Source organism: Pristiophorus japonicus, chromosome 21 (assembly GCF_044704955.1).
Source record: "Pristiophorus japonicus isolate sPriJap1 chromosome 21, sPriJap1.hap1, whole genome shotgun sequence".
NCBI classification, from domain to species: domain Eukaryota; kingdom Metazoa; phylum Chordata; class Chondrichthyes; family Pristiophoridae; genus Pristiophorus; species Pristiophorus japonicus.
Window position 1 is genome coordinate 67,357,917 of NC_091997.1, and position 26,821 is coordinate 67,384,737.

Consider the following 26,821-nt stretch of genomic DNA (forward strand, 5'->3'; position numbering starts at 1 on the left):
TATGTATACAACACTCGTTAGGCCACAACTGGAATACCAGGGGACTGCCTAAGAAGAAGAAGACAACTATGCACACTTCTGATCATCACATTACAGGAAAGATGTGATTGCACTAGGGTGGGTACAGAAGAGATTTACGAGGATGTTGCCAGGACTGGAAAATTTTAGTCTTCTGCCTCCACACACAAGTTTCCGTTTTGGTCTCTAATAGTCCCTACTCTTTCTTTAGTTATCCTCTTGCTTTTTCTGTGTTTATTAAACATCTTTGGGGTTTGCCTTGATTTTTCTTGCCAATATTTTTTTTCTGCTCTCTCTTTACTTTCCTAAGTTCCTTTTTAATTTCACCCCTCCACTTTCTATAATCCTCTCGGCTTTCTGCAGCATTTAGCTCTTGGTATGTGACGTAAGCTGCCCTCTTTTGCCCTATCTTACCCGGTAGGCCCCTTGACATCCAGGGACTCCAGTTTATTTTGTGACCTAAAAAAAAGCGGCAACCTCCAAGTGCTGATGGTGAGTGCAGTGGACGCCATGTGTCTTTGTTCTTTCCCTCCCATTGGTTTCCCTTGTAATAAAGGTCACAGTGTTCTCCTGATGGCTTCTGTCTGGTACATGTTGACATCTAAAACATGACGAGGCGTTAGAAGTTTGAAAACCTGTGCCGTTACCTCGCAACGGACTGGAATTTACAACAATTGGGAGCAGCTGCCGGGGATATGGAGAAAATGGATATAATCAAAAATCTAATGGCATCAGCAACAATGGATTATGGCAGTGGTTGATAATAAAGTCTCCAATATGCATAGATATCAATCCCAAGGACTTACAGAAAGCAATCAGTAGTAATTGTTGAAGACACTATACATAAACTGGCCAATGTGTGAGCCTTGACCAAACTGGTCCCTTGCGTCAGGTGACTGAGTGACGATGAACGGTTAGTAAAACTTGGATCCTATCACCTGGAAAGGAGGCAAATGGGAGGGAACCTTTTAGAGAGATATAAGGTATAAAGTGGACCAGAAAAGATTTATCCAGAGCATTGTTTCAAATTAAACCACAATAGCAGGACAAAGCGATCAGGTACCAACTGGTAAAAGACAATTTCAGGATTGATGCCAGAAGGAACTTCTCCGCTATGAATGATTAAGACTTGGAAAAGTCTTAAAGATAGGCCAACTTAAGCAAAACTTCTGGGGGCCATTCAAAAGGCAACTGTGATCATGGAACCATAGAAAATTGTCTGTGTCGGCCAACAAAGAGCTACCCAGCCTAATCCCACCTGCCAGCTCTCGGTCCGTAGCCCTGTAGGTTACGGCACTTCAAGTGCACATCCAAGTACTTTTTAAGTGTGATGAGGGTTTCTGCCTCTACCACCCTTTCAGGCAGTGAGTTCCAGACCTCCACCACCCTCTGGGTGAAGAAATTTCCCCTCAAATCCCCTCTAATCCTTCTCCCAATTACTTTAAATCTATGCCCCCTGGTTATTGACCCCTCTGCTAAGGATCCTTCCTATCCACTCTATTTAAGCCCCTCATATCGAGGTAGAGATGTAGGAACGATCGATTTCTATGGAAGGATGAATTAAATAACCACTCTCATCTGTACTTATCTTTATGATTCCTTGTAGCGCCTTCCTTTTTTCCCCCTCTTTCCTCTTTTAGTCCCTGGCAACGGCCAGTCACACAGCTCCTTTTGCATGCCGAGACCCAAATTGCCTCCACATCTGCACGCTGACTCTCATGCACGTCTTATCCAACATGCATCACAGAAAACCACTATATGGCACCTTGTGTTATTTGCTCAAGTGCCATGTTTTGGTTTAGTTCTGGTTACTATTTGCTTTTGTTACTATCAGTTGGATTGGCAAACCCCTCGCTGGATTGTTCATGACATCCTCCCTGTAATGGAGGCAATTGATACATTCTTGAGGGATTTTGTACTCGCACCGAGTCCCGCTCACCCATCACCCCCTGTGCTCACTGCTCCGTGTCCTATCTCACACCAAGTCCCGCTCACCCATCATTCCCTATGCTCACTGCCCCGTGTCCTAACTTGCATCGAGTCCTGCTCACCCATCACCCCCTGTGCTCACTGCCCCGTGTCCTATCTCGCACCGAGTCCCGCTCACCCATCACCCCCTGTGCTCACTGCCCCATGCCCTAACTTGCACCAAGTCCCACTCACCCATCACCTCCTGTGCTCGCTGCCCCGTGTCCTAACTCGCACCGAGTCCTGCTTACCCATCACCCCCTGTGCTCGCTGCCACGTGTCCTAACTCGCACCGAATCCCGCTCACCCATCACCCCCTGTGCTCACTGCCCCGTGTCCTAACTCACACCGAATCCCGCTCACCCATCACCCCCTGTGCTCACTGCCCCGTGTCCTAACTCACACCGAGTCCTGCTCACCCATCACCCCCTGTGCTCACTGACCTACATTGGCTGCCGGTTAAGCAACGCCTCTATATCAAAGTTCTCATCCTTGTTTACAAATCCCTCCATGGCCTCGCCCCTCCCTATCTCCTCCAGCCCCACAACCCCCGAGATGTCTGCGCTCCTCTAATTCTGCCCTCTTGAGCATCCCTGATTATAATCGCCCCACCATCGGTGGCCGTGCCTTCTGTTGCCTGGGCCCCAAGCTCTGGAACTCCCTCCCTAAACCTCTCCGCCTCTCTACCTCTCCTCCTTCAAGACGCTCCTTAAAACCTCCGTCTTTGACCAAGCTTTTGGTCACCTGCCCCACTTTCTACTTATGCGGCTCACTGTCAAATTTTTTTACCACATAATACTCCTGTGAAGCACCTGGGACGTTTCACTACATTAAAGGCGCTATATAAATTCAAGTTGTTGTTTAAATTCAACAACCGCCCCCCACCCCAAGTTACTTTAAAAGAAATCTCACACTTTGCCTTCCTTTTTCTTCTCTTCCCAAGTATTTTCTTAAGAAAATTATAACATTTAAATAAAATGACTTCAATCAGGGCCTGCAAGTTACCGGAGGAGCACAGAAGAGGCTGGGGAGGGGGTATGAGGGGGTCAGCGACCCGAAACGTTAACTCTGCTTCCTCGCCACACCTGGAATACTGCGTGCAGTTTTGGTTTCCATATTTACGAAAGGATATACTTGCTTTGGAGGCAGTTCAGAGAAGGTTCACTAGGTTGATTCCGGGGATGAGGGGGTTGACTTATGAGGAAAGGTTGAGGAGGTTGGGCCTCTACTCATTGGAGTTCAGGTGATCTTATCGAAACGTATAAGATTATGAGGGGGCTTGACAAGGTGGATGCAGAGAGGATGTTTCCACCGATGGGGGAGACTAGAACTAGGGGGCATGATCTTAGAATAAGGGGCCGCCCATGTAAAACTGAGATGAGGAGAAATTTCTTCTCTGAGGATTGTAAATCTGTGGAATTCACTGCCTCAGAGAGCTGTGGAAGCTGGGACATTGAATAAATTTAAGACAGAATTAGACAGTGTTGTGTATGGAGAAAAAGTCAGACTGAACACTGAGCTCAAAGTAACGTGTGACCGTAGTCTTTTATTGCAGGTCTCCAGAGTGCCTCTCCAACCTGTGAAGCCTCCTTAAATACCTGTGCTCCCAAGGGATTATGGGATCCCTTGAGACTCCGGGGAATGAGCCCTCTGGTGGCTGTACAGAGTAAATACAAGTCCACGCATATAACAACACTTCCCCCCCCCCCTCCCCCACAACCAAAGTCAATAGTGTAACTATTTACAATGTGAGTCGATCTGGGACCCTTCTTTCCCTGGTTGATCGTCTCGGTGTGAAGGCCGCGGTGTTGTTGTGTCATTTTGTGGGCCCTCGCTGGGCTGCTGTGCTGCTGGCCTTGCTGGGCTGCCTGGTGTGTTGGGCCCTGCAGGACTGCTGTGGATGATGGGTTCTGCTTCGTGGTCAACCGTGGTGTCGGTTGCCACTGGTGTGTATGTTGGGGGATTAAAAAAGGTAGGGTCCAAGGTGGGTTGCTCAGGGTAGTCCGTGAATCTGAGTTTGATTTGGTCCAAGTGTTTCCGGTGAATGAGTCCATTTGAAAGATTGACCCGAAACACTCTGCTCCCCTCTTTGGCCACGACAGTGCCGGGAAGCCACTTGGGACCTTGCCCATAATTTAATACAAATACAGGATCATTGATTTCAATCTCGCGTGACACATTTGCGCTATCATGGTATGCACTTTGTTGAAGCAGCCTGCTCTCTACCTGTTCATGCAGATCAGGGTGAACTAACGAGAGCCTTGTCTTAAGTGCTTTTTTCATGAACAGTTCAGCAGGTTGTATCCCAGTGAGTGAGTGTGGTCTCGTGCGATAGCTAAGCAGGACTCGGGATAGGCGAGTCTGCAGTGAGCCTTCAGTTACCCTCTTCAAGCCTTGCTTGATGGTTTGCATTGCTCTCTCTGCCTGACCATTGGACGCTGGTTTAAACGGGGCAGATGTGACATGTTTGATCCCGTTACGGGTCATGAGTTCTTTGAATTCAGCACTGCTAAAACATGGCCCGTTGTCGCTCACCAGGACATCGGGTAGGCCGTGTGTGGCAAACATGGCCCGCAGGCTTTCAGTAGTGGCAGCGGACATGCTAGCCACATTATCTCACATTCAATCCACTTGGAGTACGCGTCTACAACCACGAGGAATATTTTACCCAAGAACGGGCCTGCATAGTCAACGTGTACCCTAGACCACGGTTTGGAGGGCCAAGACCATAAACTTAGCGGCGCCTACATTGCTTAACTGCGAGCATGTATTACATCTGTGAACGCAGGACTCTAAGTCCGCATCGATACCGGGCCATCACACGTGGGATCTGGCTATCGCTTTCATTATTACGATGCTTGGGTGGGTACTGTGGAGGTCATTGATGAAGGTGTCTCTGCCTTTCTTGGGGACCACTACTCGATTGCCCCACAGAAGGCAGTCTGCCTGTATAGACATTTCATCTTTGCGCCGCTGGAATGGCTTTATCTCTTCCTGCATTTCCACTGGGACACTGGACCAGCTCCCGTGAAGCACACAGCTTTTGACTAGAGATAATAAGGGGCCCTGGCTTGTCCAGGTTTTGATTTGCTGGGCAGTGACGGGTGATTGCTCACTTTCAAATGCTTCCATATCCATGGCTATATCTGCGGGCTGCGCCATTTCCACTCCCGTGGTGGGCAATGGCAGCCTATTGAGAGCATCAGCGCAGTTTTCTGTGCCTGGCCTGTGGCGGATGGCGTAGTTATATGCAGACAACGTGAGCGTCTATCTCTGAATGCGGGCCGATGCATTGGTATTTATCCCTTTACTCTCGGAGAACAGGAATATAAGTGGCTTCGAATTTTAGCCCAAACAGGTATTGGTGCATTTTCTTTACTCCATAAACACACGCTAACACTTCTTTCTCAATCATGCTGTAGGCTCTCTCAGTCTTAGACAGACTCCTGGATGCATAAGCAACCGGTTGCAGTTTCCCGAAATCATTAGCTTGTTGCAATACACACCCGACGCCATATGACGACGCGTCACATGCTAGTACCAAACACTTACATGGATCATACAACACAAGCAATTTGTTTGAACATAACAATTTTCTCACTTTTACAAAGGCGATTTCTTGGCTTTTGCCCCAAACCCATTCGTCCCCTTTTTGTAGTAAGGCATGCAGTGGTTCTAACAGTGTGCTGAGACCCGATAAGAAGTTACCAAAGTAGTTCAGGAATCCCAGAAACGACCGCAGGTCCGTCACATTCTGTGGCCTCGGTGTGTTCTCGATTGCCTCCGTCTTCGCGTTGGTGGGTCAGATGCCGTCCGCCACAATTCTCCTTCCCAGGAACTCCACTTCAGGTGCCAGGAAAACGCACTTCGAGCGTTTTAACCTGAGCCCCACGCGGTTGAGTCGACTAAAAACGTTCTGCAGGTGCTCCACTATGTTCCGACCTGTGACCAAGATGTTGTCCTGGAAGACCACGGTGTGCGGGACCAACTTCAGTAAGCTTTCCATGTTTCTCTGGAATATCGCCGCCGCCGATCGGATTCCAAACGGGCATAAACAAAAAGACCTTTATGCGTGTTGATGCAGGTGAGAGCCTTCGATGATTCCTCCAGTTCCTCCGTCATGTAGGCTGAAGTCAGATCCAGCTTCATGAACGTCTTTCCTCCCGCCAGCGTTGCAAAGAGGTCGTCGGCCTTTGGTTGTGGGTATTGGTCCTGCAGGGAGAAACGATTAATAGTTACTTTGTAATCGCCACAGATTCTGACGGTGCCGTCTCCTTTGAGGACTGGGACGATAGGTCTGGCCCACTCGCTGAACTCGATCGGTGAAATGATGCCCTCTCTTCACAGTCGGTCTAGCTTGATCTCTACCCTTTCTCTCATCATGTACGGTACTCCTCTCGCCTTGTGATGGATGGGTCGCGCCCCCGGAATTAGGTAGATCTGCACTTTTGCTCCTTGGTTTTGCCTGGTTCGAACAGCGAAGGAAATTTGTTTAAGACCTGGGCACACGAACTGTCGTCAGCGGGCAATAGCGCTCGGATGTCGTCCCAGTTCCAGCGTATTTTTCCCAGCCAGCTCCTGCCGAACAGCGTGGGACCATCGCCCGGTACCACCCAGAGTGGTGGCTTGTGCACCGCTCCATCGTAGGAGACCTTTACGGTAGACCTTGCCGATTACAGGATCAGTTCTGTCGTGTAAGTTCTTAGTTTTGTGCGAACTGGAGTTAAGACTGGCCTTGAGGCCTTGTTGCACCACAACCTTTCGAAAGTCTTTTTGCCCATGCTGGACTGGCTCGCGCCTGTGTCCAGCTCCATTGACACCGGGAGTCCATTTAGTTCAACATTCAGCATTATCGGGGGATAATTTGTGGTGAATGTGTGCATCCCATGTATCTCTGCCTCCTCGGTCTGAGGCTCTGGTTCGTCGTGATCCTCCGTGATCTGTCCTCCTCTGCAACATGGTGGTTTGCAGGTTTAACAGGCTTTGCAGCTCGCCTACACACTCGTTGGAGGTGTCCCATTGTTCCATGGCCCTTGCAAATGTACTCTTTGAATTGGCATGAATGGAAATGATGATCACACCCGCAGCGCCAACAAGATGTTAATGGCCTTGCATTCATCACCCTTGATGGTGGACTCTGAGACATCTGCGAACGTGTAGCAGCAGGTATGTGTGACCTGCCCTGTACATTACGATTCGAAAACAGCATCACTTCTTTGTTCACAGTACTTGTAGCAGCACTTGTGTGCTGAGAGATTTTCTTCGTATTGTCACTGGTGGCAAGAACGCCTGGGCTATCCCTATGGCCTTACTCAAGGTTGGGGTCTCAACAGTCAAAAGTTTGCAAAGTATGGTTTTGTGGCCAATGCCAAGTATGAAAAAGTCTCTGAGCATGTGCTCCAAATGTCCTTAAAATTCGCAATGTTCTGCGAGGTGTCTTAGCTCGGCGACATAACTCGCCACTTCCTGGCCTTCAGACCTTTTGTAGGTGTAGAACCGGTACCTCGCCATCAGAACGCTTTCCTTCGGGTTCAAATGTTCTCGGACCAGTCGTACAAATCGTCGTACGATTTCTCCGTGGGTTTTGCTGGAGTGAGCAGATTCTTCATGAGGCCATACGTTGGTGCCCCACAGACGGTGAGCAGGGTCGCCCTTCATTTGGCAGCGCTCTCTTCTCCATCTAGCTCGTTGGTCACAAAGTATTGATCGAGTCGCTCCACAAAAGTTTCCCAATCATCTCCCTCCGAGAATTTCTCCAGGATGCCCACTGTTCTCTGCATCTTTAGGTTCGCTATCGGTATCTCGTCGCCAGTTGTTGTGATGGAGAAAGAGCCAGACTGAACACTGTGAGCTCAAAGTAAAGTGTGACTGTAGTCTTTTACTGCCGGTCTCCAGAGTGCCTCTCCAACCTGTGAAGCCTCCTTAAATACCTGTGCTCCCAAGGGATGAGCCCTCTGGTGGCTGTACAGAGCAAATACAAGTTTACATATATAACAGACAGTTTCTTAAACGATAAGGGGATAAGGGGTTATGGGGAGCGGGTGGGGAAGTGGAGCTGAGTCCATGATCAGATCAGCCATGATCTTATTGAATGACGGAGCAGGCTCGAGGGGCTGTATGGCCTACTCCTGCTCCTATTTCTTATGTTCTTTTGCTGCCTGACCACCAGATTCCAACATCCGCAGTATTTTGCTTTTGTATTGGGTATGAAAATTTTCCCACTCCATCATTTCTTTACCCCTATCTCTTTTCTCTTTTTTTTCCTCTCGCTTTTGACCTAAAGTTACAAGAACCTAAGAAATAGGAGTAGGCCATTTGGCCCCATTCAATAAGATCATGGCTGATCTGATTTAAAATTTAATTAACTAAACTTAAATGGGATTTGAACTCATGTCCCCAAATAATTAGTCCAGGCCTCTGGTTTGCTAGTCCAGTAACTATAATCACTACACTACCATACCCATCAAAAGTTGAGTAACCTTCACCTAATCTGATAGTGACCATTTTCCCCCCCACAAATTTCACCGCTTGATGAAATGTCGAACCAAGGGGAACCAATTGGACAATTGCTCTGCCAACAGCCATCAGTATCCTTTATCCTCGGCCCTGATATACAGTTTCCAGCACTGACAGTTCCAGCGTGATTGTTCTCCAAAACTAATATTGTTATGGATTAGTTTGCTGCACATTCCTGAGGAAGTAGTAGTTCCCAGTCTAGCTGCTGCTGCCAGCAAAGACCAGACTGCCAATAAAGTGAGGTGAGGTGAGGTTTGGTTTGATTTTTTTTTTTAAAGTAGTTCAGGGAGAGTTCAGGTCTGTGATCGCGCTTGCGACTTTGCGTTTGGGATGTGTAAAACAAGGCAGTGACTATTTGTCCTAACTTGCGCTTCTGCGCATGCGTATGCATGCGTACGCATGCGCAGAGGCGCGAGCTAGGACAGATAATCTCCGACTCTGCACCCGCCCAGCGCAATTTACACTAACCCTTTTCTGCGCATGCCTGTTTGGGTGGGGGAGAGAGCTTGGTTGGGGGGGAGAGAAAGCCGGGGTTGGAGGGGGGGGGGGGCGCATGGGGGGCAGAGAGAGAACTCGGGGAAGACAAATCACGTTCTTCCAACCCCCTTTACACCCACACCCGACATTGCTGGAGTGGATGAAATCCAGAAGCCACGACACTTCATACCCAATAAACCTGTTCGCAATCCGCACACAATGCCCTCTCTATGGCGGGGGGTGGGGGGGGCATCGTGGGAAGGTCTTGCACTTGGGCAAGGGACTTAGACTGGGGGAGGGATGCACTTGCGCTGGGGTAAGGGGGATGTACTTGCGCTGGGGTAAGGAGTGACTTTGGCTGGTGAGGGTGGGGGGGGGGGCGCATGTGTCCTTTCTGACTTCTGAAATCCAAATGTTACAATGTGCAAAGTTAGGCTGGGCGGTTCCACTTATACATTCCAGAGAAACTTCAGGGTGTGGCTTATCCTCCAAGGGGACCAATCAGCAACAGGTCATGTGACAATGGAGAGCCAATCAGAGAAACGGCTGCAATTCAGTTAGTACAAATAAATGCGTCCGTAAAACAAGGTTCATGGCCTGCTTTTTGTCGGTCCGCTTTCACCTTCTGGTGGCCTGAAGCAAGCGTGGGAACACCTATACCACATATAGCGGTTATATATTTTCAAATTGCCCTGAAGTAAAATATTGCAATTGTTCAATTAACTTGACTCTCATTTCACTTGATCCTTGATTTTTTTTTCCCTTGCTCACTTTTCTCCCCTCTAATTTCAGGAATGCGCTACCTGCAAGGGCGGTGGAAAAGATTCAATAACGAAAGAAAGAATTGCATTTATATAGCGCCTTTCACGACCAATAGACATCCCAAAGCGCTTTACAGCCAATGAAGTACTTTCGGGGCGTAGTCACTGTTGTAATGTGGGAAACGCAGCCACCAATTTGCGCACAGCAAGCTCCCACACACAGCAATGTGATAATGACCCAGATAATCTTTTTTTTAATGTTGATTGAGGGATAAATATTGGCCCCAGGAAGAACTCCCCTGCTCTTCTTCGAAATAGTGCCGTGGGATCTTCGAAATAGTGCCTTTTACATCCATCTGAGAGGGCGGACGGGGCCTCGGTTTAACGTCTCATCCAAAATACGGCACCTCCAACAGTGCAGCGCTCCCTCATCACTGCCCCTCCGACAGTGCGGCGCTCCCTCATCACTGCACTGGGAACATCAGCCTGGATTTTCTGCTCAAGTCCCTGGAGTGGGACCTGAACCCGCAACCTTCTGACTCGGAGGTGAGTGTGCTGCCCACTGAGCCACAGCTGACACCATAGTAACTTTCAAAAGGGAATTGGATATATACTTGAAAAGGAGAAATTTGCAGAGCAATGGGGAAAGTGTCACAGCTTAGCTTAAATCCACCCAAGAGAACAGTTTAACATCCCCTCGGTCATCGTCATAGGCAGTTCCTCAATGAGGATGACTTGCTTCCACGCCAAAAAGGGTGAGTTCACAGGTGTTTCGAATGAAGAACCCGAACTACATCCTGAAGGGTGGAAGATGCCTGTGCGTGGATTTGTTTAACGTGGGGTGACCGTTGCACACCAGCCACCACACGGGCTTGACAGAGCCAGGTCTTGGTCCAGGGGCAAGGGTTAACCAACACGACTGGAGACCTGCTCTGCTGCACGGACCTAGTGCGCACACATATCGCAGTGTGGGCTGGGCCCGTGCTGCTCCTGTACTGCACTATTATATCCCCTCAGTACTGCACTATAAGTGTGAACCTGAATTATGGGCTCAAGTCTCTGGAGTGGATCTTGAACCGACACTCTTCTGATGTGAGAGAGTGAGTAGATTAGACCTATACTCTCTGGAGTTTAGAAGAATGAGAGGTGATCTCATTGAAATTTACAAGATTCTGAGGGGGATTGACAGGTTAGATGCAGGGAGGATGTTTCCCCCGGGCTGGAGAGTCTAGAACCAGGGGTCACAGTCTCAGGATTAGGGACCGGGCATTTAAGACAGAGATGAGGAGGAATTTCTTCATTCAGAGGATGGTGAATCTTTGGAATTCTCTGCCCCAGAGGGCTGTGGATGCTGAGTCTCTGAATATATTCAAGGTTGAGATTGATAGATTTTTGGACTCTAGGTGAATCAAGGGATATGGGGATCGGGCGGGAAAGTGGAGTTGAGGTCGAGGATCAGCCATGATCTTATTGAATGGCGGAGCAGGCTCGAGGGGGCAGAGGGCCTGCTATTAATTCTCTTGTTCTTCTGACTCCGAGGTGGACTCCCCTGGGAAGACAGAGGCACCAACGTTAGCGTCCTCGACCAGGCCAACATCCCCCAGCATTGAAGCACTGACCACACTCGACCAGCTCCGCTGGGCGGGCCACATTGCCCGCATGCCAGACACGAGACTCCCAAAGCAAGCGCTCTACTCGTAACTCCTTCACGGCAAACGAGCCAAAGGTGGGCAGAGGAAACGTTACAGGGACCACCCTCAAAGCCTCCCTGATAAAGTGCAACATCCCCACCGACACCTGGGAGTCCCTGGCCAAAGACCAGTCCGCCCTAAGTGGAGGAAGTGCATCCGGGAGGGCGCTGAGCACCTCGAGTCTCATCGCCGAGAGTATGCAGAAACCAAGCGCAGGCAGCGGAAGGAGCGTGCGGCAAACCTGTCCCACCCTCCCCTTCCCTCAACCACTATCTGTCCCACCTGTGACAGGGACTGTGGCTCTCGTATTGGACTGTTCAGCCACCAAAGAACTAATTTTAAGAGTGGCAGCAAGTCTTCCTCGATCCCGAGGGACTGCCTATGACGCTGACCTATAGTTTGACAATAGGTGAAGAAACAGAGTGGAACCGCACTTCGACACAGATCAGCTCCTTCCGGAGGCGCGGACTGAAACTTGGAAGAAGAATTTGTTTTCAGTGTAAACACGGGAGACCAAGAAGGCTCCAAGTCTGCTTCCCAGACTCTGCGGCTCCTGATGGAGCATGCTCAGCGGTGGACATTAAGTGAGGGAAAGATCTGACTTGGCTGTGATAGTGCCATCGTCAAATAGTCAATTGACACACAGTGTCTGGGCCCACACATGAAGCATCGTAAGTTGGGTGAGGCATGGGAGAGACGCCAGTATCTGTGGTGCACCAACCCACAGCTATCACTGACTTCAGGGAAGTCATTTGAATACTGGAAATCAGTAAGTGTAACAAAAACTTCCTGTGGGCTTTCAAGGCAGCAATTTTTTTTTTCTAATTACAATATATCCACACAGAATATTCCAGTTATACCTGAAAGCTTATTTGTGATGTGTTCTTGCCTGAGGGCTGCTTTAGAGTGCAACTTAGTACAGGAGACATTCTGGATGCATCCCAAATCAAGGCAGTGCTCTCACAACGCAATACCCTCCTGTCATTTTCAGAATGAAGCCTATTTCGATCGTTTTCTCACCAGTTTTTTTTCTCCCTTTCTCTCCCGAAGGCGACGATTTGCTTGCTGTGCACAGGCATCTGTTTTCCCCATCCGGCGACTTGCAGAAGTGCCGGTTCTTTCTGCGTGAGGCTGGAGCATCGCAGACAATCCCAATCCATAGCTGACCCGCATTTGTGCTTTCCAGCACCATCACTGGATAGCAATCGAGAGCAGGAACCCTGTCGACAATTTACCCTTTCCAATTCCAGACACACTGAAAAGAAAGACTTGCATTTATATAGCACCTTTCACAACCACCAGACATCCCAAAGCGCTTTACAGCCAATGAAGTACTTTTGAAGTGTAATCACTGTTGTAATGTGAGAAACACGGCAGCCAATTTGCGCACAGCAAGCTCCCACAAACCATTGTGATAATGACCCAGATAATCTGTTTTTTTTGGTTATGTTGATTGAAGGGTAAATATTGGTCAGGACACCGGGGATAACTCCCCTGCTCTTCTTCAATATAGGATCTTTTACATCCACCCGAGAGAGCAGAGGCTTAAAGTCTCATCCGAAAGATGGCCCCTCCGACAGTGCGGCACTCCCTCAGTACTGCCCCTCCGACAGTGCAGCACTCCCTCAGTAATGCCGCTCCGACAGTGCAGCACTTCCTCAGTACTGCCCCTCCGACAGTGCAGCACTCCCTCAGTATTGCCTCTCTGACAGTGCAGCACTCCCTCAATATTGCCCCTCCGACAGTGCGGCGCTCCCTCAGCACTGCCCCTCCGACAGTGCAGCACTCCCTCAGTACTGCCCCTCCAACAGTGGAGCACTCCCTCAGTACTGCCCCTCCGACAGTGCAGCACTCCCTCAGTACTGCCCTTCCAACAGTGCAGCACTCCCTCAGTATTGCCCCTCCGACAGTGCAGCACTCCCTCAATATTGCCCCTCTGACAGTGCGACGCTCCCTCAGCACTGCACTGGGAGTGTCAGCCTAGATTTTTATGCTCCAGTCTCTCGAGTGGGATTTGAACCCACGACCTTCTGACTCAGAGGCGAGAGTGCTGCCCACTGAGCCCCGGCTGACACTGAAACCCTTTGCGGTCTGCCAGCTCGGCACAGATGGGCATCAAACACGGGACCCTCCTTGCATGGGTCGTTACTAGGTAAACTGGCTGAGCCATGAGGGGCAGCCTCCTATAAAGAAGACTAATTCTTTGAAAAAGATTTATGTTTGCTAAGCAGCTCAAGTGGAAATCCCAATACAAAAGCAGAATCCTGCGGGTGCTGGAATCTGAAATAAAAAGAGATCTCAGCGGGTCGGGCAGCATCTGTGGAGAGAGAAACAGAGTTAATGTTTCGGATCGGTGGTGTCAGGTCGGTCATACTGCCCCTTGGCCATGCAGCCAATTCTCATAGCTGTCGGCTACTAGAGAACTTTAGCTATGAGGAAAGATTGGATAGGCTGGACTTGTTTTCTTTGGAACAGAGGAAGCTGAGGGAGACCTTACTGAGGTGTATAAAATTTTGAGGGGCCTGGATAGAGTAGACAGGAAGGACCTATTTCCCTTAGCAGAGGGGTCAATAACCAGGGGGCATAGATTTAAAGTGATTGGTAGAAGGTTTAGAGGAGATTTGAGGTGAACTTTCTTCCCCCAGAGGGGGGTGGGGGTGTGGAACTCACTGCCTGAAAGGGTGGTAGAGGCAGAAACCCTCACCACATTTAAAAAGTGCTTGGATGTGCACTTGAAGTGCCGTAACCAAAGGGCTACGGACCGAGAGCTGGAAAGTGGGATTAGGCTGGATAGCTCTTTGTCGGCCAGCCTGAACACAATGGGCCGAATGGCCTCCTTCTGTGCTGTAAATTTCTATGGGCCCAAGTTTTGGGCCGCGCCTAGAACGGCGCAGCCCCGACCTGGATGCCCGTTTTTCGCGCCATAAATGCACCTAAAAAAAACTTCCAGATTCTCCGGCTCCCTGCTGGTCCTCTGGAGTCGGACGCGGCGCAGCACGAGCTGTGGGGGGGCGGAGCCAGGTCCCTGCGCTGAAAACAGTGCCGGGATCTCTGCACATGCGCGCTACAGTGGGCGCGCATGTGCAGTAGCTCCAGGTGCCCAAAACTGTGTGGGAGGGGCCCGAAGCACGCATCTCCTAGCCCTGGCCGAATGGCCTCACTGGGGCTGCGTGCATAAGGCTCCTCCCACGCCCAGCTCCTGCTTCCTCCCGACCGGACTCGACTCCCACTCCCCCGCCCCCGACCGCGACACCGACCCAACTCCCGCTTCCCCGTCTCCGGACCAGACCGGACCCGACCCCCCAGACTGGACCCAACCCGCGCACGCCCCCCCCCCCCCCCGAGCCGAACCGAACCGACCTCCCTCCCACCACTGCCCCGACCCGACCCGACCCGCACTCCCGACCCCCGACCCCCCACCCGGACCGGATCCAACCTGACCTCCCTCCTCCCGCCCCCGACACGAACCGACCTCCCTCCTCCCACCCATCCCCTCCGACCTGACCCAACCCGTGCTCCCGACCGCCCGCGCCCCCCCTCCGGACCGGCTCCGACCCGTGCTCCCGACCCCGACCCGCGCTCCCCCCGACCCGACCCAACGCCACCTACCTGTAAATCTGGTGCTGGGGACGGGCCCTGCCCGAAGTCTTGGACCAGGCTGCCGGGCTCGGCCCGTTCAGCCTTCCCCCCACCCCCGTTCAGCCTTCCCCCCACCCCCGTTCAGCCTCCTCCCCCACCCCCGTTCAGCCCCCCCCCCCCCCGTTTAGCCTCCCCCCCCCTTTCAGCCTCCCCACCCCCCCGTTCAGCTTCCCCCCCTTCTCCTTCCCCCCTTCTCCTTCCCCCCTTCTCCTTTCCCCCCTTTCTCCTTTCCCCCTTCTCCTTTTCCCCCTCTCCTTTCCCCTCTTCTCCTTTCCCCCCTTCTCTCCTCCTCCCCTTCCCATTCTCCCCCCTTCCCCTTCATCCCCCATTCCCCTTCTCCCCCTTCCCCCCTTCCCCTTCCCCCCTTCTCCCCCCTTCCCCTTCTCCCTCCCCTTCTCTCCCCCTCCACCTTCTTCCCCCCTCCCCTTCTCCCCCCCTCCCCCCTCCCTCCCCCTCTGCCTCCCTCCCTCCCCTGCCCCCCTCTCTCCTTCCCCCCCCCTTTCCCCTTCTCCTCCTCCCCCATCCCTCCCCCTTCCCTTCCTCCCCCTCTGCCTCCCTCCCCCTGCCCACCCCTCTCTCCCTCTGGCCCCCCTCCTCCCCCTCCCCTCACTGTCAGAAACACAAACACTGACAGACAGAGAGTGAGAGACACACACACACAGACAGACAGAGAGATAGAGACACTGACAGAGACACACTGGGGGGGGGGCATCCCAGCGCGCTGTTGGAGGGCTCCCGGTGCTGCAGTCGGTAAGTAGAAAATGTTTTATTTATTGATTTAAAAAAAAAATTATTTCTTATAAATTTTTTTTGATTGATTTATTGGTTGATTTATTGATGTTTTTATCATTTATTATTGATAATGGCTCTTTATTTGTAAAACTGAAGTTTTTAATGTTTGTAAACTTCCCTTTAAACCCTCCCCCCATTCCCGACGCCTGATTTGTAACCTACGCCTGATTTTCTAAAGTGTAGACAAGGTTTTTTCGAGCGTACAAAAATCTTCACTTACTCCATTCTAAGTTAGTTTGGAGTAAGTTTTCACTGCCGAAACTTTGAAAACAGGCGTAAGTGGCTGGACACGCCCCCTTTTGAAAATAAAATTCTGTTGCAAAGTGAAACTGTTCTAACTGACTAGAACTGGAGCAAACTAAATGCCGAGAATTTAAATTTCTAAGATATTCCATTCTACACCAGTTGCTCCAAAAAATCAGGAGCAACTGAGGCCAAAACTTGGGCCCAAAGATTCTACTGGTCAAACAATTTTTATGAATTGAGCACAGTCCTTCCTTTTAAATTGAATAAGCATGCTAAGAGAATTGGAGGGGTGTTGAAACAGACTTTAAAAAGAGTGTGATATGTCCTTACTATACAGTATAAATGCACACGAGGCCCATGCTTGAGAGAAGGTCAGTCTGTGACCTGTCCTTTATTCCATAGCACTCAAATGATGGAAGTGGGTGGAGCTTCCCCTTTTATATATGAAGGTCCAGGTTAGGAGTGTCTCCCACAAGTTCACCACCTAGGGATCATTGTTCTCACAGTGTACAACTTAGGTCAGATTATACATGGGTTACAATGCTGCTTGAATACATGACATCACCTCCCCCTCGCAAAGTCTTATTGGGATCACAGGTTGAGTCTCTCTGGTGGTTTACGCTCCCTTGTAGAGCGCCTGAGTTGGAGCTCCGGTTGTTGGGCGCTGGCTTGAGTGTCTGCTGTTTGCGGTGCCTCAGGCCTGTCCGGACTGCCCACAGTGACTGGGCTCTCCTCCCTTTGGTTCCTGTGTTCGGTCACCTGTGGAGGAGTGAACTCTATATCGTATTCTTCCTCTGCTTCTTCTATGGGGTTGCTGAACCTCCTTTTTGTTTGATCCACATGTTTGCGGCAGATTTGTCCATTGATAAGTTTAACTACCAGAATCCTATTTCCCTCTTTGGCAACCACAGTGCCTGCGAGCCATTTGGGCCCTGCAGCGTAGTTGAGGACAAAAACAGGGTCATTTACATCAATACATCGCGCCCTCGCATTCCTGTCATGGTAGTCATATTGTGACTGGCGCCTGCTCTCGACACTTTCTTTCATGGTGGGGTGTATAAGGGATAACCGGGTTTTGAGCGTCCTTTTCCTTAGCAGCTCTGCGGGTGGAACCCCTGTGAGCGAGTGTGGTCAGGATCTGTAGGCCAACAGGAGGCGTGATAAGCGGCATTGTAGGGAACCCCCTTGGATTCTGAGCATCCCCTGTTTGATTATCTGCACTGCTCGTTCTGCCTGGCCGTTTGAGGCCGGCTTGAACGGTGCCGTTCTGACATGGTTAATTCCATTGCCTGCCATGAAGTCCTGGAATTCAGTGCTAGTGAAGCACGGGCCATTGTCGCTGACCAAGATGTCCGGTAGACCGTGAGCGGCGAACATTGCCCGTAGACTTTCTACCGTGGCAGAGGATGTGCTTGAATTTAAAATGTCACACTCGATCCATTTGGAGTAGGCGTCTACGACAACCAAAAACATTTTTCCCATGAAAGGACCTGCGTAGTCCACATGGATGCGTGACCAAGGCTTGGCGAGCCATGGACAGGGGCTAAGGGGGGCTTCCTTGGGCGCATTGCCCAGCTGGGCACACGTGTTACACGTGCGAACACAAAGTTCCAGATCTGTGTCTATCCCTGGCCACCAAACGTGTGACCTGGCAATTGCCTTCATCGTGACAATGCCCGGGTGCTCCTTGTGGAGTTCTCTGATGAACACCTCTCTGCCCATCTGGGGCATGACTACGCGGTTTCCCCACAGTAGGCAATCAGCCTGAATCGAGAGTTCATCCTTGCGCCTGTGAAATGGTTTAAATTTCTCAGGGCATGCCCTGTACGTGGCTGCCCAGTCCCCATTCAGGACACATTTCTTGACTCGAGACAATAGCGGGTCTCTATTTGTCCAGACTTTAATCTGACGGTCTGTCACGGGTGAGCCTTCGCTTCCGAAAGCTTCAACAGCCATGACCATCTCAGCAGCATGCTTGGTAGCCCCCTCAGTGGTGGCTAGTGGGAGCCTGCTGAGTGCATCGGCGCAGTTTTCGGTGCCCGGTCTGTACCAAATAGTGTAGTCATAGGCGGCTAACGTGAGTGCCCACCTCTGTATGCGGGCCGATGCGTTTGCATTTATGGCCTTCTTGTCGGCCAAAAGGGACGTTAGGGGTTTGTGATCTGTCTCCAGCTCAGATTTCCTGCCAAACAGGTACTGGTACATTTTCTTTACCGCATATTGACATGCAAGCGCCTCCTTTTCTACCATCCCGTAGCCCCTTTCTGCGTGGGACAGACTTCTGGAGGCATAAGCTACCGGCTGTAACTGACCTTGGCATTGACATGCTGCAACACACACCCGACACCATAGGACGACGCATCGCACGTTAAAACAAGTTTCTTACATGGGTCATATAGCGTTAACAGATTGTTGGAACATAACAAATTGCGTGCTCTATTAAAAGCCCTTTCCTGGCTGTCCCCCCAGACCCATTCGCGACCTTTGCGTAGGAGCACGTGTAGCGGCTCTAGCAGCGTGCTCAATTTGGGAAGAAAGTTACCAAAATAGTTCAGGAGCCCCAGGAATGAGCGCAGCTCCGTCGTGTTACGGGGTCTGGGTGCTCTCTGGATCGCTTCCGTCTTGGACGCAGTAGGGCTGATCCCGTCTGCTGCTCCCCTCATTCCCAGGAATTCTACCTCTGGAACTAGGAAGACGCACTTCGTCTTTTTCAGTCACAGCCCTACCCGGTCCAGTCTGCGTAGCACCTCCTCCAGGTTGTGGAGGTGTTCTTCAGTATCGTAACCTGTGATGAGGATGTCGTCCTGAAAAACCACCATCCCTGGAATTGACTTGAGGAGGCTTTCCATATTTCATTGGAAGATCGTGGCGGCTGAGCGAATCCCGAACGGACATCTGTTGTACTCAAACAACCCCTTGTGTGTCGTGATGGTGGTCAGCTTCTTTGACTCACTCGCCAGCTCCTGGGTCATGTAAGCTGAGGTCAGGTCCAATTTTGAAAAAAGTTTGCCACCGGATAGCATCGCAAAGAGGTCCTCCGCTTTCGGTAGCGGGTACTGATCTTGGAGTGACACCCGATTGATGGTGGCCTTGTAATCGCCACATATCCTGACCGACCCATCCGCCTTGAGCACCGGCACAATCGGGCTCGCCCAGTCACTGAATTCGACTGGCGAGATGATGCCTTCCCTCAGCAGGCGGTCCAATTCGCCTTCTATCTTTTCCCGCATCACGTACGGCACCGCTCTGGCCTTGTAATGTACTGGCCTGGCGTCCGGGTTTATGTGAATCACTACCTTGGCCCCCATAAAAGTGCCAATGCCGGGTTGAAATAATGAGTCAATTTTGTCCAGGATCTGTGAGCATGATACTCGCTCCACAGAGGAAATTGCATTGACGTCGCCCCATTTCCAGTTCATGACAGCAAGCCAACTCCTCCCCAGTAGTGCGGGACCGTCTCCCGGGACAACCCAGAGTGGCAACCTGTTCTCCGAATCTTTGTGGGTCACGACTACTGTGGCGCTGCCTAGCACCGAATGATCTGCTTTGTGTATGTCCGTAGTTGTGTGTCAATCGGCGATAATTTTGGCCTCCTGGCCTTGGACGCCGACAACTTTTCGAACTGTTTGATACCCATCAGGGACTGGCTGGCCCCCGTGTCTAGCTCCATTGATACTGGTATGCCATTGAGGAGCACTTTCATCATTATCGGTGGTGTCCTGGTGTATGAACTGTATACGTGTTCCACATGAACTCGCTAAACTTCAGCTTCCAGCGATTTCCCCCAGCGATCATTTCTGCAATTTCTGCAGGTATTTTGCTCATCTCTGCAAACTCCGGCTGAGTGTATGCCTCCACGCCTCCAACATGAGCTGCTGTTTGAAACAAAAGGTCCCTTGCCAGTCGATCGCCCCTGACTGCCCCGTTATTGTCTTTGAGTGCGCCATTAACAGGTGTTGATGGCCCCATTACTGGCCGCATCGTCCCTTGCAATGGTGTGAATCGCCGTTCAGCTTGCCATTGTCTCTGTCGAACTCCCCCTCTGGGTTCGACTACATGTTGGGGCATGCCTGACTGCCCTTGTCTGCCTGGAGAACTGTGTGCTGCTTTAACAATGTTGAATCTCTGTCTCAACCATTCCTTAACACAGTACCTCTCGTCTGTTCTGCTCGTGGCCATGCTCGCGTGGTTTAAATCCCAGTTTCTCGTCGCCATTGATACATCCTTACTATACAGTATAAATGCACACGAGGCCCATGTTTGAGAGAAGGTCAGTCTGTGACCTGTCCTTTATTCCATAGCACTCAAGTGATGGAAGTGGGTGGAGCTTCCCCTTTTATATCTGAAGGTCCAGGTTAGGAGTGTCTCCCACAAGTTCACCACCTAGTGGTCATTGTTCTCACAGTGCACAACTTAGGTCAGATTTTCCATGGGTTACAATGCTGGTTGAATACATGACAGAGTATAATAGCGTTTTAAAAATTTGTCATTCTACCTGTGTGTTTTTTTTTTCCTTTGACTTTTTTTTCGATTTTTATTCATTCTGGTCACGTGGGAGCTCCCCTGAAACCTTAGTTGGTTATTAACTGTCTATTGGCGCTGAGCAATAAAGACCAGATTTGTTTCCCAGTCTTTGCAGAATTTGAGCTAATCTCAACCAAGGCTGCAGCTAGGCTCCATACGTTATGTACCCCTGGATTAGTTACGGAAAATTCAGCCAGGGTTCCCACTTCTGACGGCTGTCCAGTGATCTGCTGGAAAGTGTGTTTGGGCATGTGTGAGTGTGTGCGTGTGAGTGTGTGCGTGTGTGTGTGTGTGTCAGTGTGAGCATGTCCCTGCGTGTGTGTCTGTGTGAGCGTGTCTGTGTGAGCGTGTCTGTGTGAGCGTGTCTGTGCGTGTGTGTCCATGTGTGTGTCCGTGTGTGTGTGTGTGCGTCTGTGTGTGTGTGTGAGTGAGTGTGTGCGTCTGTTTGTGTGTGTGAGGCGTGTGTCGTGTGTGTCCACGTGTGTGACTGTGTGCGTAGGTGTGTGCATCAGTGTGAGTGTGTGTGTGGGCGACATGTGTATTGGTTGAGTAGAAAATCAGGCTTGGCACACTCTGGAGTCTTGCCGCCACTTCCTTTGTTAGCTCCCGTATAAACAGTGGCCACTTGGACACATTTGGACTGGCACCTGCAGAACTTTACCCCTGCATGAGTATCACACTTAGCACAGGAGGGGAGAAAGTTGGAGAACACATATAATCTGGACATTCAACTGTCCTGAAAATCAGGAGAATCATTTTAAAAGCTGAAATTCCCAGACTTAACAGTTTTGCAACGTTACTTGGTTGCAGAGCACACAATCAAGGATCGCTAGGAATTAAATTCAACATTTTCATTTCTAGACAGTAGATGGTGCTAGGTATTGCAAGCACTGCCGTGACCCTACTCACACAAAGGGATGCATTCAGTTCCAAGTTTTTGTTGTCAAAAACTTTAGACTCGCAAGCCAGAAATTCCTGACTTAACGAAAACACCTACTGAGGTTATTACTAATGGCAATAGAGCGTGAATGTCTTTCAATAACAATGTTTGTGAAGATTTTAAACAGTACAGTCATCTAACAGAACTTGAAGTCGCAACATTTCAGCAACGGTGCCAGAGAAATTCAACTTGCACCCAAAACTAGTGTGAAGTTGGCTTTGCATTGCAGTGGGGAGGTCACACACACACACAGACGCACACAAACAGATACACGCACACTGACCTGACCAGCGGGTCGAGTTGGGTCGGCGGTGCGGGGGTGGGGAGTGGTCCCGGCAAGTTTCCTGAACGGCAACTGTGGCTCAGTGGGCAGCACACTGGCCTCTGAGTCAGAAGGCTGTGGCTTCAAGCCCCGCTCCAGAGACCTCAGAACAAAAATCTAGGCTGACACTCCCAGTGGGCACTCCCTGAGGGACCGCCGCACTGTCGGAGGGGCAGTACTGAGGGAGCGTCGCATTGTCGGAGGGGCTGTACTGAGGGAGCGTCGCACTGTCGGAGGGGCAGTGCTGAGGGAGTGCCGCACTGTTGGAGGGGCAGTACTGAGGGAGTGCCGCACTGTCGGAGGGGCAGTGCTGAGGGAGTGCCGCACTGTCGGAGGGGCAGTACTGAGGGAGTGCCGCACTGTCGGAGGGGCAGTACTGAGGGAGCGCCGCACTGTCGGAGGGGCAGTACTGAGGGAGCGCCGCACTGTCGGAGGGGCAGTACTGAGGGAGCGCCGCACTGTCGGAGGGGCAGTACTGAGGGAGCGCAGCTCTGTCGGAGGGGCAGTACTGAGGGAGCGCCGCACTGTCGGAGGGGCTGTCTTTCGGATGAGACGTTAAACCAAGGCCCCGTCTGCCCTCTCAGGTGGATGTAAAAGATCCCATGGCACTATTTCGAAGAAGAGCAGGGGAGTTCTCCCTGGTGTCCTGGGGCCAATATTTATCCCTCAACCAACATAACAAAAAAACAGATTATCTGGTCATTGTCACAGTGCTGATTGTGGGAGCTTGCTGTGCGCAAATTGGCTGCCACGTTTCCCACATTACAACAGTGATTACACTCCAAAAAGTTCTTCACTGCTGTAAAGCGCTTTTGAGACGCCCGGTGGTTGTGAAAGGCGCTATATAAATGTAAGTCTTTTTATTTTACGTTCGCCGGAGGAACACTCCTGGGCCCACAAAAATAAAAACGAAAAATTACTGTTTACGGATTGCTGGTTCCCCCGCTGAATGCCTGGTACAGCATGGTGGAACATGTGTGGCGCAAGCTCTGTTCATTTGGATCAGGATTTCGGATTAGCAATCCTGCAACAGCACAGAGTCCCGATTTTCATATTTGAGGAGCCAATAACGCCCGTTTCAAGTGGGCGCCAATATGGCGTCTGGCGTAGCTCGGGTGCGGCAGACTACGATTCCAAATTCAGAGGTCTTATTCTGATTTTAAGCCAGAAAAACGGGGGACTGCGAGTTGAGTTTCTCCCCCAGCATTTACAATCATCGTTATTTGCACTCTCCAGATGGCTGGTAAATGCATCACACAACGTGAGACTCAACTGTATAGAACATAAGAATTAGGAGCAGGAGTCGGCCATTCGGCCCCTCGAGCCTGCTCCGCCATTCAGTCAGATCATGGCTGATCTTTGACCTCAACTCCACTTTCCTGCACTGTCCCCGTACCCCTTGATTCCCCGAGAGTCCAAAAATCTATCGATCTGAGCCTTGAGTATACTCAACGACTCAGAACAGGAAGGTTCCAGGTTCAATTTGCATTAGTCAATCTGAGGAGGGTTTCCTGAAGGTCCGACCTTTGATCTTATAGGGACTGTTGACTAAGAAAGGAGAGAAATTTCTGACTCCGAATCTTTATCCTACTGGAAAGCACATTTGTGTGAATGACGGGAATGAACAGGATCCGTCTCTTCCGGAATGGTCCTTATAGTTCACCATCGAGCTCATACATAGAAATATAGAAAATAGGTGCAGGAGTAGGCCATTCAGCTCTTCGAGCCTGCACCACCATTCAATATGATCATGGCTGATCATGCAACTTCAATACTCCATTCCTGCTTTCCCTCCATACCCTTTGATCCCTTTAGCCGTAAGGGCCACATCTAACTCCCTTTTGAATATATCTAACGAACTGGCCTCAACAACTTTCTGTGGTAGAGAATTCCACAGGTTCACCACTCTCTGAGTGAAGAAGTTTCTCCTCATCTTGGTCTTATATGGCTTACCCCTTATCCTTCGACTGTGACCCCTGGTTCTGGACTTCCCCAACATCGGGAACATTCTTCCCGCATCTAACCTGTCCAATACATGAATGTTGGCTACTTGAACAGGACACGTGTGGAGCCATAGGAATTGTACCCTAGCATGGATCACCTCTTGTAGGGGAGAAACATCACTGGTAACTTACTGCAGATCGACTTTGGGTAGTGCCATTGTACATAGCAGCACCTTGCCGCAGATTGTTCAAAACCATTCACAATATTGCTCACAATCGCTCTTCTCCCAGCCCAGCCCACCCCATGACAACAATGATTTTGGGTAGCGGACTGCTTTTACATTTATTTTTTTTCCTTTCTCACCAATTTCTCTTGACTAATTTTCTTCTCTCCTTAAGGCATTAACCCATTACTGGGGTGTGGTTAACACGGGAACCCCTGCAATGTAATGACAGTGTGCAACCCTAGTCAACGATTGTCGGCAAGCTTTCTGACCACAGTATCATCACAGTCAAACCTGGTCCAGTCGTCACCCAAACTACACGCGTGCAATTTTTAAAATTCATTCACGGGATATGGGCGTCACTGGCAAGGCCGGCATTTATTGCCCATCCCTAATTGCCCCTTGAGAAGGTGGTGGTGAGCCGCCTTCTTGAACCGCTGCAGTCCGTGTGGTGAAGGTGCTCCCACAGTGCTGTTGGGGAGAGAGTTCCAGCATTTTGACCCAGCGACGATGAAGGAACAGCCGATATATTTCCAAGTCGGGATGGTGTGTGACTGGGAGGGGAACGTGGAGGTGGTGGTGTTCCCATGCGCCTGCTGCCCTTGTCCTTCTAGGCAGTGGAGGTCGCTGGTTTGGGAGGTGCTGCCGAAGAAGCCTTGGCGAGTTGCTGCAGTGCATCTTGTAGATGGTGCACACTGCAGCCACGGTGCGCCGGTGATAAAAATAATTTCAGCACTGGGTATTAATCTGGAGCAGGAGCCTTAATGGGTTTTCCCCTAACTAACCAATAGATTCTGAGATAAATTGTAGTTCCCTCCCTGCTCCCCATAGCTGTCCTTCATTACTAGGACCTGGCTTTGAATCCAGCCAAAGTGATGAGGTGAAAATCTCCTCCCTGCTGGCTTGCAAAGGTCCCATTTGAAATGAGTTTGGGTAGCCTCAATCCAGATCCAAGTGTGTTTACTTCTATAGTGCAAATTACCCCTAATTCAGGACACATTTGGAATTATCCTTTATACTTCATTTAGAGTGCAGAAAGAAGTTCATTGTTCTTCTTTGAGCAGAGAAAGTTTAAGAGGAGATTTAAAAGAGGTGTTCAAAACCATGTGCGGTTTTGATCGAGCAGCTAGGGAGAAACTGTTTTCAGCGTCCGGAGGGTCATTAACCATACGCAGCGAGTTGTTGCGATCGGGAACGCGCTGCCTGAAAGGGCGGTGAGAGCAGATTCAAGTAACCTTCAAACCGGGAATTGGATAAATACTTGAAATGGAAACGTTTGCAGGGCTGTGGGGAAAGAGCAGGGAGTGGGACTAACTGGATCGCTCTTTCAAAGAGCTGGCACAGGCACGATGGGCCGAATGGCCTCCTGTGCTGTAAGCGTCTATGATTTCTGAAAGGTTCGCAGCAAGGTGATGTGTATATTTGCCCTGTTTGCTCCGACAGATAAGGAATTAGAGGGAGCATTAAGATGGCATGATGCGCAAATGGGGAAAACGCATGCTGGTGCAGTAGGTATGTCCCACCGAGCAAGTAGGTTAAGGCATGTTGTTGGGGAAAAGTACAAGGTTTCATTCCCCAGCTCAGAAGTTTGTCACTTTGAATGCCAAAAATAAAAATAAATTACATGCCTTTTTAAACATGTTTATATGGATGAGCTATTCTGCCTTGAATTAGTTCAGCCCTTTGAGCTTTGGATTTAATTTGTATGTACATGCATAACTACCTTCATATATGCAACTGAAGTAAATGACACTCACTTAAATTCCTTTGCAAGAATAGATTTTGAAAATCATTCAAAGTGCAATCAAGTGTAATGAGAACTGCGCACTGCCATGCAAATGATATAGAAAATTGAATATCTATCAGTACAGTATTTGCTAAAAGCTACCTGTTACCTGAGATATGACTACTCTGCCCGTCAGATGCTGGGTCCAAAGCAAACTAAAAGTCTAAAGTTTTTCAATCTTTTAAAATCTAATTTTCCCCCCTCTCTCCTGAAGGCGCAGATAGTTGCTATGGTACCAGCTCCACAAGTGGTGGAATCTCTCCAGTACCACGTCCAACTGGCCGTCCTTTAAGCATGAGCCGAGACAGAATGTCCGCAAACTATTTATTTGTGAAGGACCGTTCGTTACAGCCCGGCCGGATCCTGTACCTCAGCGTACATCCATCATCATAGGCAATCCCTCGAAAACGAAGAAGACTTGCTTCTGATCTAAAAGTGAGTTCTCAGGTGACTGACTGTACACACACGCTTTCCAGCAAAAGGCAGATCACAGCTGCTTTTCTTCGCTCTGCCCAGCTCGGGGACACCGATGCCAGTGGTTGCACCCGCACAGTGACTGGGAGTTAACTCGACACAGGCTCGCAGTCGGTCGTGGGACACCCCACGTCTTACACAGCCCAGTGCCACACTAAGTGGTGCCCTAGGCCATCGGAGGAGCTGACTGCAAAGCTGTGCAGGTAACTCAGTGCTCACGGACGGAATCATGAATATCCCACTGCCTCCCTCGGAGCAGGAGCTAGTCAAATTATAACATTTATGTAAACTGATATTGCTCTCTGTTGTCAAATATTAACTACACAACCACAGAACACGCCGGCTTGTGATTCTGTGTAAATCAAAAGAGGGAACTTGCTTCCAATCATGTGCCTTAACCTGTGTTATATTTTTGCTCAGTGCATCATGTATTTTCCTCCTGTTGTCACTGATTCTATGATGATTTGAGGTTAGTAAAACTTTACTTAATAACTTTAATA